The sequence below is a fragment of the Halichoerus grypus genome, chromosome 8 (assembly GCF_964656455.1).
Source record: "Halichoerus grypus chromosome 8, mHalGry1.hap1.1, whole genome shotgun sequence".
Lineage (NCBI taxonomy): Eukaryota > Metazoa > Chordata > Mammalia > Carnivora > Phocidae > Halichoerus > Halichoerus grypus.
In genome coordinates, this window is record NC_135719.1 from 112185341 (window position 1) to 112202019 (window position 16679).

General features: G+C 39.4%; 1 protein-coding gene across 4 annotated transcripts in view; it reads left to right on the plus strand.

The window, feature by feature from the left end:
• The window catches only part of DAAM1 (dishevelled associated activator of morphogenesis 1), a 162006-nt gene that overhangs the window by 17058 nt on the left and 128269 nt on the right, over window positions 1-16679 (plus strand). The window contains exon 2 of one of the 4 annotated variants that reach the window (XM_036115788.2): window positions 13318-13468. The exons of the other annotated variants lie outside the window; for them this stretch is intronic. The gene's annotated coding sequence lies outside the window, so the exon portion shown is untranslated. The remainder of the gene's footprint in view (window positions 1-13317; window positions 13469-16679) is intronic. 4 annotated transcript variants of the gene reach the window in all.

The window sequence follows — 16679 nt, forward strand, 5'->3', positions numbered from 1 at the left end:
TAGTTGATGCTAAAGAATTATTTTCGGAGTTAAAAAATAAGATTCTCAAAATTATAAAATAAACACATCAACAATTTTATTTAACTTATTAGTGAAGGAACCAGTAAGATGTTAGTACCAGTTCAAAAGATAATTTGAGGGGCGCCTGGGTGGCTCAGTCATTAAGTGTCTGCCTTCGGCTCAGGTCATGTTCCCAGGGTCCTGGGATCGAGCCCTGTATCAGGCTCCCTGCTCTGTGGGAAACCTGCTTCTCCCTCTCCCACTCCCCTTCCTCGTGTTCCCTCTCTGGCTGTCTCTCTCTGTGTCAAATAAATAAAATTTAAAAAAAATTTTTGAAAAAAGATATATATCCTTCTGTCTGTACATCCATTGATCCATCTTCCTGTCCACAAGCAGAAATGCTGCAATAAATTCGTAGTAGATACAAAACTAGTTAATATCCTAAAGCACTATAAAAATTAATGTTTTTTCTTCCTACATGTATGTAAATCAGTTGTATTTCTACCAGGCAAAATCTGTTTGCTTTGTTATAGATAAGGGCCATTACACTGCTGCTGTGTGTTTTTTACAAATTAACTTTCCTACCCCTACAGAGCTATGAAATAGTCTGGCCCAGTGGGTTCTCAAACTTCTTTGTTTCAGGATGCTTTGATCCTGTTAAGTATTGAAGACCCCAAAGAAATCTGTGTAATGTATTAATTAGATTAGAATCAGAATGGAGAAACTTTAACTATTCTTTCATTAAAAAAAATAATGAAACCTATTTTATGTTATCATCTGAGTGATGACTTCATCATGGGTATTGAAAGTTTTGGAAAATTCCACTGTGTACTTGTTGAGAGAATGAGAGAGAAATGGCAAATAACATCTTGATATTATTATGAAAATAGTTCTGAACCATAAACACCCTGACAAGGCCCGAGGCTCTCTAGGCCTCCCCAAACCACATTTTGAGAACCACTGGCCTATTTAAAAGGGGGCGGGGGGGAAGGTCAAAGATAATCCCTGGAGGACCTGCTAGACCACAAATAGCATTCTACTGAAAAGATACCCAGTAATCTATTTTGCCTGTTTCTAAATCTTGTTTTTTTTTTCTTAACAGTAGTCCCTCCTTTAACAAAATGTCATCCTGCCCAGCATGAGGCATTATCAAGGCTGTTTTCAAGCTATTAAGTCAGAAACTTATTTTTTTATCATAAAATTAATACAGGTTACTATATGAAAAAATGAAAAAAAAAGGAAGTATAAAGGAATAAGAGAAATCTTACCAAGGAGGCAAATAATGTTAACATTATGGGAATACATCTTTATGAAGTTTGAAAAAAAATTTTGATTATATATTATCTGTACTTTTTTGCATCCTTCCCCCAACCAAATGTTGTCATAAGCATATTTCATGTTACTAAAACTTTTTTAAAAATTGAAGTATAGTTGACACTAAAACTTTTTATTGTTGTAAAAAATACACATCATAGAATTTACCATCTTAACCCTTATTAAGTATATAGTTCCAGAGTGTTAAGTATATTTACATTGTTGTGAAACAGATATCTAGAACCTTTAATCTTGCTGAACTGAAACACTACCACTTAAACAACTCCCCTTTGCCTCCCCCCACATCTCCCTTTACCCCAGCCCCTGGTAACCACCATTCTACTCTCTTTATCTATTAAAGTGACTACTTTAGATATCTTATGTAAGTGGACTCATACAGTATTCTTTTGTGGCTGGCTTATTTACTTAGCATAATAAGGTCCTTAAGATTTATCCATTTTGTAGCATGTGCAGGATTTCCTTCTTTTTTTAAAGCTGCATAGTATTTCATTGTATGTATGTACCACATTTTGTTTATGCATTCAACCATTGATGGACACTGGGGTTGCTTCCACCTCTTGGCTATTGTGAATAGTGCTGCAATGAGCATGAGTATGCAAACATCTCTTTTGAGACGAAGCTTTCAATTTTGGGGGATATACCCTGAGCCTAGAATATGGTAGTTCTTTTTTTAATATTTTGAAAAGCTGCCATACTATTTGTTACAGCCCTTGTACCATTTTACATTCCCACCAACAAAAGTGCACATCCTCATCAACATTTTGGGGATTTTGTGGTTATTTTTGTTGGTAGCCATCTTAATGAGTATGAGATTATTAAAACCCTTAATAAACTTCTTAGATGGCAGCCTTTATTTCCTTTATATGCTGTATAGGATAATCATTTTCCCAATGTTTTTCCATTAAAAACCATTTGAACATCTTTTTCATGTTACAGATTTTTTTTGTTTTTAGGATACATTCTTAGATATGAAATAAATGGGTCAAAGGGTATATAATTTTTAAGTTTTTTTTAATAAATACTGCCTCAAGAAAAGTTTTGCCAGTTGACTGAATCAGAGTGTTAGAGCATCTTTCATTTCACACCTGTTTATGCTGAGTATTACTATCTTACAATTATCTGTGACTGAACAACTGGCAAATGCTGTCCCATCGTATTTTAATTTGCATTTTAGAAATTTGTTCAATAGAACTTTTTTCTCCAGACCATTTGTATTTTGTCTTTCTCAAACGACCTGCTTGCCCATTTACCTGTTTAAATCTCAGTGTTTTAAATAGATCATACAAAATTAATTAGCAATGCAAAGATGAAGCTACCAGAACTTTTCATAAATGCAGTAAACAATCATGGACCCCATTAGAAGGAAACTTATGAGCCCTTCAGGCACATTTAAAATGACCTAAAATATTTCTCTGTGATAAGGGTCTCTGGCTGCAGATTTGCGTAATTAGTTATCTTAACAAGCCCTTTTCTCATTATGTGAAGGGAAACCTTCGGTCAGCTCCTGTCATTTTACGGCCAATTTGCGTTTCCTGGAGTTTGCCTCAGTTGTTTCTTACTATCTGTGCTTTTTCTGCTGACAGTGAGACTCTCCTACATAGAAGGCACTTGTAAAGGCAGAGAGGACAGGGAGATGATATGTAGTTTTTCCACTGGATTGAACATGTTTGGAAGAATAGGAGGTAGAACAATGAAATAATCCAAATATTATGAGGAGGGAGGCAGAAGTTTGTATTAGAGTGGTTTATGTGATAAAAGAAATGTTATACCCAGTCCTTTTTGTTTATAAATGGTATTGTAGAACAGATATTTGAATGCTTAGCTAAAATATTTAAAGCATTTTGCCTGTACGGCACTCAATATTACAAAAATGCAGTATTTATCACAATACGACTATCTTCACGTCAGTGTGTCATAAGTCCATATTATAGGGGAAATGGATTTTCTCCTACCTTAAGTGCTCTAGGTTTGTTCTAATTTAAACAGAAAATAATCCTCTTCCAAGCAGAGAGAGAGAGGTTCATGCTTTAAAACTAATTTTAAATAATTACGGTAACCCAGTAATAGAATATAATGCTGTGTCTACCAGCATACTTTAGAGAAGACAACTTAGTGTTATCATGGCTCTGTTCACGTTATTATTATTTTTTTCTGGGACTCTGTTTTGAGGCACTGTGGCTGTCTGTCTTCCTTCAAGAAGTAGCAAACAAAATGCAGAACATATCCCATGGAGCTTTCTGGTAAGGCAAGTGTTGGCCGGCAGACCCTGCCATGGTCTGACCCAGTGGTGTAGAGGCCTTTGAGAGGATTCTCTGGAGTAAGGGACCATGATCCTGAGGAGAAGGCTCCCTTTGCATTCTCTCCGAAACATCAATTCCTGTCTTTCTCGCCTGGAAGAGTGGCTATTTCTCTCCAGCTGATGGGTTCGTTCCCAGGCACCACTCAAATCACAAACGGTCTGATGCATTGTAAAATTGACTGATGGACTAGAATTCCCAAGAGTACCAAATGCCTTTGTAAGTAGAGAATCAGACAATATTCACACATTCTGTGGACAAATGACATCTCCAGTGCAAAATGGACCATGACATATTTTATCTTAATTTTCTTTTTTTTTTAAAGATTTTATTTATTTGAAACATAGAGAGTGAGCACAAGTAGGGGGAGCTGCAGCAGAGGGAGAGAGAGAAGCAGGCTTCCCGCTGAGCAGGGAGCCCGATGTGGGGCTCGATCCCAGGACCTCGGGATCATGACCTGAGCTGAAGGCAGACGCTTAACGACTGAGCCACCCAGGCACCCTTATGTTAATTTTCTATAACGCTTTCTTGATTTGCGATGGCAAAATCTTGTAGGAAACAAAATAGAGATTATAAAGTCTTATTCTGTGGCTGATAAAGTTCTGGATTAAAAGTATTCAAACATACTTTTCTTATTAATGGTAAGGAGTTCCATATTATTTTATGAATTTACCAAAAAAATTGATTTAAGAAATGTAAAATGCCTGCTCTGTCATTTTTTGATTTAGCCAATCCCTGATAACTCTTATTATAAAAGTTTTAGGTAGAATATATGACTGATGGAGTCACATTTTGTAACTTTATGTAGATTTCATTATTTAAAGGGGCTGGTCCTAAGTATGTCAAGCTTTGACAAACAGTTTGTAAAATATAACATCATTAATTTTCTACCGAGATTGGTAACTATTATTTGGTTTGAATTTACCGAGATTCTTAAATGTATAATTTATCTTCTACTGAGGAAACATTTTTATTTTATTTTATTACTATTATTGTTTTAAAAAGATTTTATTCTTTTAAGTAATCTCTACACCCAGTACGGGGCTTGAACTCCCAACCCCGAGATCAAGAGTTGCATGCTGTATTGACTGACCCAGCCAGGTGCCCCTTGAAGAAGCCTTTCTAATTACCTTGGTTTAAAAGGGACAAAGTATAGGTGCATATTATGGCAACAACGCTACAGTTTTTTTAGTACAATCCTCTAGTTGAGAGGCATGAACTTTTTTGAAGTGAGAACTTTTTTTTTATAGTATCAAATAGAAAGCCCTTATATTGTATTAGGAGAACTAATACAAGTAATTAAGTCAAGATTTCAAGCCACACATTATGACAGCTCATGTTGTAGAAAACTCTCCAGTAGGGGAATGCAAACTCTTTAGCATGCTCTCTACTTGTGTGACTTTGGCCAACAATCTCTTGGGCTTCAATTTCCTCAGATGTAAAATGGCGAGGTTTGAATTAGCTCACCAGTTCTGTGACAGTTTTGTTGTCTCTAGTGGTTTTTTAAAGGAGGGTAGCATTCACTGTCTTGAGTTGATCCTGAGCATTCTGCATCAGAAGCCAGGATTGACCCCTTTTTAGAGCTAGCAAATTGAAATCTGGAATAAGTGATTTGCCTAGTAATAAATTTAGTGTGATGATAGAATCAGAGAGCTCAGGTCTCCACTAACCTCTTAGATGCCTATTTGACACATTCTGGTTGTCAGACATATTCTGGTTGTCACATACACCTGTCCTTCCCTCCACTTCCTATTCCCTACACAGCCATGGCAGACGTGTTTATCTCCTGCTTATCTAATGTGACATTTCTTTCCTACTCAGCCTGGACATGGCCTCAGAGCCCTTCTTGAAGCACTATTCTAATAGCCACAGCTAATAGACAAGGAAATCTTAACTAGTTTGACATGATATGGAGTAGAATCTTTAAAATAAAAAGTTCACTGAAGGTTTTTTTAAGGAGATTTACTTGTTTGATTCAAGTGGAATATTGTGGCTTTCTCTTTAGCAGGGGTTCCCAATGTGATGATTCCTTTTTAATTTAAAAAAAATTCTGGATTCCCACATGACCATGAACTCAGTAACACTTTAAATGAATTTGTTTCATCAATCCCGACATATAGATTCACTTAGAAAAATGGGCATACATACCTGTGTGAGACATTTACATGTCCCTCCCCTACCCCATCCCCACCCACCAAGAGTACAGCATTAGAAACTGTTACTCTCTACCACTTTGTCTTTTTTTCTTGGTTTCAATTTAAATATATATTTTTTAAGATTTTATTTATTCATGAGAGAGAGAATAAGAGAGAGAGCACAAGCAGGAGGAATAGCAGAGGGAGAGGGAGACGCAGACTCCCCACTGAGCAGGGAGCCCTATATGGGACTCGATCCCAGGACCCTGGGATCATGACCTGAGCCGAAGGCAGACGGTTAACTGACTGAGCCACCCAGGGGCCCCTCAGTTTAAATTTTAAAAGTAGGATTGAGTTTTTATTTTTAAGGGATCTCATCAGTTGTTTTCATACTATGTACTATGGAGTCCCAATTCCAGGAGGTGCCTTGGGGAGAGTCCCCCTATCCCCACACCCCTTTCAGCTCTAACCAGCCTGTTTACTTCAAACTCTACATCTTGGGATCCTCCTTGAGATTTTATTTGGATAAAGGGTTTCACAGCTTTAAAAAACTTGAAAAACACTCATAATCTCACATTCCCATCTTACACAGAGTGTTTTGGAGTTACCCTGTGAACATTGGAGCCAGGGTGAGGACCCCAGTTGTCCGGCTTGCAGGCCACTCTTCATCCCCCTACCCGAGCGGCTATTCCTAGGAGCAGTGGAGGTTGTAAACGGACACCACTGCCTGCTGGGAGTGGAGCACATACTTCTATGGAAAGAAAAATTGTTTACGTTGTAATACCAGGGGAGGGACTCAAATCTGTTTCCACCCTTGAATACAAGGCTATGTGGTATACATATTTGTAAATGTTTGCCTTGTTTGGGTGTGGGCTTCTCTAACTATTTGGGGTGGGTAGAGGGATGGTGAAGCTTTTTTTTTTTTTAAAAAATGTTACTTTAAAACAGTGAAGAGTGATGCCATGGGCAGAAGACTGCTTCCCTTCTCTCTCCTCCCAGTGCTGTGCTCCTTCCCTGCTGTGTTTGGGGCATGCTTTACCTTGTCCTGATTTTTAAGCACTGTCCAAGCAGAGTCTTTGGTGTCTTTCCTAGATTTTGCTATCTATCAAAGGACAACCTCAGTTCAGGGCTCATTTCTCTGCAGTGGTCATCTTTTGCCATTATCGAATCAGCATGCCATCAAGACACCAGCCAATAGGATGCTTAACATACCCGGCCTGGGCTACGCTACTCTGCCTGGGGCGTTAGCACACAGCCCAACGTCCCTCCGAGGCCTGCCATGATCTGCTGTGATTTCTAGGAGTTGCTTTCCTTGTTGACCTTGGCCGTTTGGGGCTGTAGGTGATCCAGGATAGCTGGAATGAGTGTCTGGTGACAGATGGCAGAGGTGCTGTGTACTCTCGCGCTATACCTGGGTGTGGAGTGTTAAGTGCCTTCCCGGTTGGCGGGGCCGAGGTGGTGCTGACTGCTCCCGCAGATCCCTGACAGGCCTCTTGCTTCCTGACCCTCTCAGGAAGGTCCTCCTCTCTCTTGTGGAGACGCTGTTCTTTTCACTGCGGCGAAGCCAAATGCCTCATTTTGGCCAATAGTTTCAACCTCTTCCTTTCCCTTTTTTTTTTTTTTTTAAATTTTTATTTATTTGACAGAGAGAGAGACAGTGAGAGAGGGAACACAAGCAGGGGGAGTGGGAGAGAGAGAAACAAGCCTCCCGCCAAGCAGAGAGCCCGATGCGGGGCTCGATCCCAGGACCCTGGAACCATGACCCGAGCCGAAGGCAGACGCTCAACGACTGAGCCACCCAGGCGCCCCCCTTTCCCATATGTTTTAACAGATTCGATGATGAGAAAAGGAAAGGACTTTCTCTGGCCCGGCTCACTTCTTACTGAAGCAGTGGAGCAGAAAGTTAGGAAATAAAGGGAAGAGAGAAAAAAGGAACATAGGAGAATGTTATATCGGAAAACCGACTATTAGATAATTAAGCAGTAATTTTTGCTCCTAAGTCGTAAAGCTGAGATGTAAAGGAAGTTTGGGGAACTTAGTGGAAGACTTCATTCAAGCAGGAATTTCTTGCCATTTTCCACATGGCAATTAAAATAACTATCTGCTACCTTTTCCTTTCGTCTGTCAGCTCTCCAACAGTCTATCCTTCCAGGTAAGACATTTCAGGTCTGACTTCCTTTGCTTCTTGATTTCCAATTTTAGTATATGTGCTGCCGAAGCGAGCACTGCTTCTTGATTTCCATCCTCGATTCTTCCCTTCCTTCTTTCTTCTCTTGATAAGATATATTTCACATACGTAAGTCATGTATTTTAGAGTAAATTTGTTTTTTTTCCCCCATTCATGGGCTTATTCAGAGTTGTACAACCATCCCCACCGTCTAATCCTTGAACATTTTCTTCCTTTTAAATTTTTAAAAAAAGTTTTGTATTTACTTAAGTAATCTCTACACCCAACATGGGGCTCGAACTCACGACTCTGAGATCGAGAGTCGAATGCTCTTCTCACTGAGCCAGCCAGGCGCCCCTAATCCTAGAACATTTCAACTCTCCAGAAAGGAACTTCAAAGGCATTAGCAGTCATCTGTGACTGCAGTCATCCTCCTGCTACTCCCATCCTCACCCCACCCCCATCTCCATCCCAGGCCACCAGGAATCTGCTTTCTGTCTGTATGGATTGGCCTATTCTGGACATTTAATGTAAATGGAGTCATACAATATGTGGCCATTGGCCTATTCTGGACATTTAATGTAAATGGAGTCATACAATATGTGGCCTTCTGTGACAGGCTTCTTTTACTTAGAATAAAGTTTCCAAAAGTTCATCTGTGTCATAGCATATATCAGTACAACAGTTCTTTTTGTTGCCAAATAATATTTCATTTTATGGATATACCACATTTTGTTTATTCATGGACATTTTGGTTGTTTCCATTCTTTGGTTATTATGAAGAATGATGCTATCACTATTTGTGTACAAGTTTTTGAGTGAATGTATATTTTCAGTTTTCTTGGGTAAATACCTAAGAATAGAATTGCTGGGTCATACGGAGACGCTGTTTAACATTTTGAGGAACTGCCAAATTGTTTTCCAAAGTGGCTGTACCATTTTATATTTCCACCAGCAATGAATGAGGGTTCCAATTTCTTTACATCTCAGGTGTTTCTTAAATACTATATTTTTGTTGTGTTTACGGAATGCTTCCTCTCGTCTTGGTGGGTATGGGAATAGGGAGCTGAATGATAATTTTGGAGGAAATGAAACAAATGAAAATCAAATAAATTATTTTCAGATTGGCTCAGTGTAGTTCTGGAAACCTTTCAGCCCTGAGCCTACAAACCTTCCTGTTTGACTGGATATGACATTACCAGGAATTTTACTTTCCTGCTTTTATTCTCCCTGAGGAGAAAAAAGAAATATGTCTTTTCCTCAGCTAGACATGGAAGGTTCAAACAAACATAAAAGACCCCTGAGTTATTAACAATTCCACTGGAACATGTACTTGGTTTATGCCCAGAATAGTTTCTCTCCAGTCATTCTCTTGGTGCTTCCTCTGTGCTGTTCTCCACCGGAGCGTAACCTAAGAGCTGAATCAAGGTTTGTTCAGTCGGTGTTTGGAAAAGAAACGGTGACTGGATGCTGGTCAGCTGGCTTGGGGCCACTGGCAGGCCTGCCCTAGACCATGCTTTCTGCAGGCCGCAGCATCTCAGGCTTGTTACAGGCCTGTACCAGGCATTGGTTGCATTTGCCATGTCTGAGCTCAGGATGAGAAGACCTTTCATAATCCACCGTGGCCTTGAACAGGCAAGTTCAGAGATCCTGGAAATGGCCCAGGACACCAGCCAAAGACAAGATCCTGGATCCCTTGCTCTGTGTGGGACCTGGGGAGTAGGCAGGGAGTAGGACTTGAGAACAACAAGAAATGGAGAAATGAAATGTCCTTTCTTAGTCCTGGTACATAGATATAACTCCCACTGCCTTCTGGCCACTGTTGGTTACTTTGGGTTGTATATTGGCAGTATGTAATCAGATTACTGTAGCAGGGAAGGCCTGCCTCTGATGACTGCCCTTCTCGCATGCCCTCATTTTTATTCTTGCAGGATAGAACTTTATGAATGATGTTTGCAAGCGTAGATTGCCTCTAGATTTTCATTCCTACACCCAGTGTGAGCCTCTGTCACTCTCCTTGTGACACAGGGAGGGTTGGGAAGGTATTTGTCCCTGGGGCCTCTCCAGCCCTGTTTTCGCTGGTCTGCTCCTCTGAGCGCCATCTAGTCGTACGTCCTCTGACTTGCCGGAATCCCTCCCTGAAATGACCCACTCAAATCAGGACAGGACCTCCTGTTCCTGTCTGCTCTCCATTAAAAACTGCCCATCTCGGGCACGTGCATTCAAGGTCCTGTGTTATCTCTGTCAAGTCAGTGTCTTGCTTTCATTAAAATGAGGTTGGCCTTGTTGAGTGTGTGTGTGTGTGGGGGGGTGATTTTTGGACAGCTGCCTATTTATTACACCCCTGCAGATTGCCTATGCACTTTATTATGCCTATATTGCAGAGATTAGGCTGCCTCAAAAAAGGTTTTAAGTACAACTATTTCAAGGGTCAATTTCATATCACTGTGAAGTATTTATTGGTATACTTTAAGATTAGAGTAACAGTTGATGTGTTTTCTGTTAGCTATGCCTCTATGTAATTTCTGTAATAATCTGTGTATTTGGCTTAGTTACTTCAATGGGAACTGTAAAGAGTTGAATTCTAAATATATACACATATATTTCTTTTGACTTATTATGGTCCAGCCATGCTTTGACTGGATTGAGAGTTCATAATACCATCCCACACTCCCCCAAATAGGAGTTTCCTGCAGTTTAAACAATTTTAAAACAGATCTTTGTTTCTCTGGCGTTGTGTTTGACCTGGTCTTGGGAGAAAGAGAACTGTCTGAAAAAGGCTGGTTCTCATGTGGGTGGGGTTGGAAAACTGGTTCTTCCTAATCTGTACATGTGCCTTTTTTGTTGCTGGCCACCGTGAACTCAGAGGCAGCCTGTCTGACCTGCCGGGTCTCAGGTCTAGCTTCCTGTGAGTGTCCGTGACTGACTTCTAAGGCATCAGTCACCGTAACACTTCATACAGCTACCTTCAACTTGAGTACTGTGAGTGGATTTATCTACATTACAGTTTATCCAATATAAGTCCAGTATTATTTGATAAAGGAAAATTGTCCTTTCATCTCTTTGTGATATCTTTAGTGGGCTTCTGACTATATCAGTGTGTGGTTTGTAACTGAAGTTACGAGAAGTCTGAGATTGATTCTTCTAAATAAAACATGTCCTATGCTGTCCAAAATGGTAGCAACTAGCCATTTGGGGCTATTTAATTTATAGTTAGTTAAAATTAAATTAGAAGTTGAGTTCATCATTCATACTAGCCACACTTCAGACCTTCATTAGCCACATGTGGCTGGTGGCTACTCTCTTGGACAGTGCAGAGATAGAGCATGTCTGTCGTCACGGAAAGTTGGCTGACTCTAGACTTTTCTCTGTCCCATAAGGTCCAAGCATGATATTAATAACAGCAAAGAGAAAGCTTTGCTTAGGTGAATTCAGGTGCTGGTAAATTGTTGCTGCCTATTCCTAGCCTAAAATGAGAGAAGTAACAGAATGTGTCATTCATGCTTCAGTTGTTTCTGGGCAGTGTTTCCTTGCAATGGTTCAGTTTCCAAAGGGTCAACTTGCTCATATTCCAATGCATGTTAGACTTTCTGAAACAGTATAAATAATTACTATCTACCATCCCTTCCATTAGAACTGATACTTCTAGGGGCACCTGGCTGGCTCGGTCTGTAGAGCGTGGTCCCTTGATCTCTGGGTTGTAAGTTTGAGCCCCACATTGGGTGTAGAGATTACTTTAAAGTAACATCTTTAGTTAATTAATTTAAATAACATCTTTTTAAAAAAAAACCAAAAACCTGATACCTCTAATTCTGTGTCCAGGAGTGAGCTGAGGGTAATTAAAATTTTACCAAGGTACATTTATTGGCCTGTTTCCTAATGGCCATGAATGTTTCCTAAAGGCACATGAATGTATGAGTTTCATTTTAAGCAGGCTTTGTCTTTTGGGAGATTAGGTTTCATTTTGGTTTAAATTTATGTCTATTGACTTTTAGTTCTTTGGAGATATTTTTAAGACTGGATATTTGTTAACTCTATTTATCTACCTTGAAATTTGTATTCACAAGTTATAAATTTATGACCAGAAGATTTGGCACAAGTCTTCCACTCCCTCACCCTACCACCAGTGACTATTAAGTTGTTGATGCTTTTGTGTAACTGACATCCGAGGATTGAGACTACATACAAGCCATAGAACATAGGCACACAACGTGTTAGCTCTCCAGGAAGGTTCTGGTAAATGGACAGAGGAGTGGCAATTAACTGAAAGACCTTTCCTAGCCAATGTAAGCATTCCTTTTTTAACTTCATTATCTCGAATAATTCTCAGTGGCTTAAGAATATATAACTGTGTTCTTTCTAAAGTGGGCGTTTGGTGGTGATGGTGTGTACATCAAAATTATATCTAAATTCCTCTTAGGCCAAGGGTATGATACTGAAGAGGAATTTAACACTCTCTATCACCAGCACCCACCCCCTCTCCAACACCATCAACAGCCTATCTTCAGAAACCTTGTACGTGAGGTTATATGAAATTTTATAAATAATATTTTCCTGAGGGCTGGAAAAAACTCCATAGCAATTAGCCACTTGTTGGCATAAACGTTGCCATGCTGTGGTGTGAGTATCCTGGTTCTTGTTCTCCGCTGTCTTCTGGAACAAGCAAGAGCACTTTTTATTCTTGTTCAGCACTTCAAAAAGCAGCTTTTATATTCTCTCTTTCATGAAGAATCACTCATTTTCTTTATTCTTTTATTATTTTTTATGCCTGGTTAGAGTTGGTAGCACTTTTTAAAAAAAAATTTTTTTTAAGCCCATGATAAATTTATGTGTAAACTATGATAGAATACTCCCTCCTCCAAGAGTAAAACTTGAGATAAAGTGTAGAAAATTGGAATTTCTACTCTTCAGAACTGATCTTAGGTCTAGTAAAAAATTAGTGGCAATGTCTTTCATATGTTCATGAACATATAAACACATAATGTCTAGTTTGAACATGAACTTGGCTGTCATGTTCTGATTCACTGAGTGCTTACTCTGGCTTCTTGTTCTCAGGGTCCTGCTTTTCTAGTATTCCTTAGGTGTCCGCTCCTTTGCTTCAGGGACTGTACTACTACATCTAGCCGTGCTTTTATTCATTTTTAACTCTGATCTAATATCTTGCTCCAAATGCATACATTTACCTTGGCTGGGTGCTAGCCATAGATTGTGTTTGGACCCAAGAGTGATTCCTGTGTTTTTTGAAAACACAGATTTTCCAGAATGGCATCTGTATTACTCATCATTGAGCCATGTTGAAAAGTATTGTCTTGGATTTAGTTCTTGATTTTAAGCATTTGATCCACATTTCAAGGCCTCTCCTTCTGTGGTTTTGTTTTACCAGAAGCTTCTGGCAGGAGATAGAATGATCTGAAGAAGAGATCCATGGAAGTCAGAGAATTGATGGCTCTATTTTCTGGACATATCATAGAACTTAACTAAATTTTAAGCTCCTGAAAGGCAAGGGCAGTGTATGTACTACCTGTACTTAACCTGTAAGTATTTAATTTATAGTACTTAACTTAAAATTGGCTGATTAATTAACTCCAGAGCAAACATGCTCAGTGTGGGGTTTTTTTGTTTTGTTTTTCATTTTCTTTAACATTTAAGGTACTAAAATTGAATATTCTATATTAAAGATGTTTGCCTAGTTTTGAACAATGATCTGGTTTATTACATGGTTTCTTTATTAAGCATACTCATTGTTTCCAATAATACTTATTATGAGTCTATTAATGATAATTAATAGCTTTCATGAAGAAGCCAGAAATTGAATGTGGTTAGTGAAGCAACACTGTTGAAACTATTTTTTCCTCTAACACAAGGTAGGACTTGGCTGTCTCTTTCTTTGCCATTCGTTGCTTCTCCTCTCCACCTTACTCCACAGATTCATTTAGCCCTATTTCTTCCATTACCAATGAGGACCCCTGGAACTAAATATAGTGGCTTTAGAATTCTGGATTTGTCATGGTGTGCAGTAGAGTGCTGTGTTTGGTGGGCAGAGATCAGAGCCCGTCAGTGGGCCAGCATTTCCACTACTAGCTCTGTGATTCTGGGCAGGGTTTGATCTAACTACCTCTTTTGTAAAATGAGTATTATGATGCCTGGCTTCCCTGCCTACTTAGAGGAGGCTTGTGAAGATCAGTGGAGAGATAGTACATGGGATCATTTTGCACAGTACTATAAAATGTAAGCTCTCAGTACTAAAAAGAGTGGTAAATTGCCTGTGTTTGTCCATAGGTTGATATTTATACTCACTGAACCCTCTTATTCATGAATGTGTTAAGAAACACAAGCCTTATGGCATTGGGGCAAATAAAAAAAAGTGCAAGGAATCCAGTGGGACATAGGCTGAAAATGTATTTTAATTGCTTGATGATGCTTTTGCATTTGAATGATCAACATGGTACTTCTTATTATTTTCCAGTAGTTGAGAATGGAGCTTGAGACATTTTTCACTGGAGTCCATTTGGTAGACTGCCCCTGGGGACACTCAACTTGGTAGAACAGTATTGAACTAATGCCTGCTTCCTTGGTGTGCTGTTCTCTGGGCCGACTTGGTTTGTACCCCTGGAAGATCATAGAGAAGCCACCAAGTAGGACCAAAGGCGCTACTTCTTTATCCTTTTTCTTTTAGCTGATGCATCAGAATTACTTTGATTGTAAGCAAGAGAAACTAAACTTAAGCAAAAAAGGAAAAAAAAAAAGTTGCCTGAAGAATATGAGGTAGCCCTTGTACCTGTAAGAAAGCTGGAGTGACTTAGAATTCTGAGGAGAAAGTCTACTTCGTCTATCCTAGGTCTTTGTTCAGCATTGGCACATTTTTGGCAGGGTTAGAGGGATAGCAAGTGTGACCCCAAGAGTGCAAGGAGAAGGGGTAGGTGATTGCCTATAACATCCATGTGCCAGACAGGCAAAAACAACACTAGATTTCAGCAGGATTCTCAGTTCTCTGAAATAGGGGGGGCAACTTAACATGCTTTTGTCCATGTATCTGCCAGCATGGGTTAAACCCCCCTTTTACTAACGAGAAATAGAAGTTGAGAAAGATCAAAGAAGAAAGGATCTTCATTAGATTGGGAGGCATTTGTCCTGAAAATACAGTACAAGGGCTCTTTCCCTAGAATCTAGGAATGGGCCATGGTACTCAATAGCAATAACATCCCTGGATCATTTTACATCGAGTGGTACTGCCCAGTGGTCTCCAGCCATGTCTCTGTCAGATTCTTTTCTCACTTCTGTATTTTAATAAGAAGTGTTCAGCCTAGGTCCAGTGTTTCCAGTGAAACAACTAACTACTCTTAAGTCAAAATAATTCATTTCTCCATGGCTTAATTAATATATGGTATACCTTTAAAATAATTCTCTTATGTTCTAATTTTAGCTTCTAATTCTTAATACAGACTCTATTGTAAATACAGTGGGTACTTTAGAAAGTGAACCACCAGAGAAATGGGTTTACAGATGAGCAGGAAAGGTGTGGTGTACCTGTCATTTCCTTCCTTCTGTCCCACACTCCTGAAAATGTGCTTTCAGTGAAAAAGGGGCAAGTCTCTGACTCTCCATCACAGACCACCTATGTAAGTCACCTTCTTGTTTGTTTCCATTGTTTAACTGAGACAACTGGCTGTGAGATTGTGAGATCTACTTTTGTGTTAAAGTTCTGAAGGACTTGTTTGGGATGGCCAGGTATCAGAGGTGTGCTTTGCAAATTTAATTTGTCACAACTCTGAACATCCCTGTAAGTGTTCATTCTGTGCTGCATAAAGTATGCCAAAAAAAAAAAAAAAAAAAAAAGAGTTTGGATGTGGGCCTGGATTTTTGGGACAGGTAATCTGTAACAACATCCTTGTGTAGATTTCCACCCCAGACCAGATCTGGTGCTCCTGAGCATGAATAGGAAAAATCTTTCACACTGTAAGTTCTTCCACTAAAACTTGACTCTTCTTGAGGGCAGAGATGGGGTCTCGTTTTCTGTCCTACCATCACTGCTGGGCACCCATATGCACGCCCAGGACTATCGAATGGGTGTTACTCATAGCTCCAAAGGCAGGGTGTCACAGTGGGACTCAGTGACTTCTGCCCAGTCATTACCACCATGCTCTATCTTTGCTTTGTACTGAAATAGTCAAGGTGGGACTGTTGTTCCCATGTGACCAAAAGGACGTATTCTTATGCCTTCTCTCTGCTCTTATATAGTGAAAAGGGATCCTTTGGTACTCCATTTCTTTATTTTTGCACTACCATTGTATTTCTATAATTTTAAATAGTGTGGAAAAAAGAAGTAAGGCCCATCTTTTTCTACTTGCCATTGGGGAAAAGATTGACCTCAGCTGGAGGCAGCATGGAGCATAGAATCTGGTTACTAGTAGATACCCTTTAAATATTTTTTGAAGAAGTGCTGGAATTACATATGTCAACCCATACGTTGTGGGTTTTTTTTTTAAACACCACTTTTTTTTTTTTTTTCAATTTTAAGGGGGGCGAGGGAACACCCTAGGCAGTGATACTGAAATCTTTTAAATTGTGGCATGATAGGAAAATGTAACCACAGTGTCAACATTCTGTCATCTTCTATTCATCTTTCTTTATGGAAAAAAAATAATTATAGTGGTTCTCACTGACACAATTCCAAGGATTTAATGTTTCCCATGACAGACATTAAGATGTTTTACCTAGAGATAGTATCAGCTTCTCATAGAATTT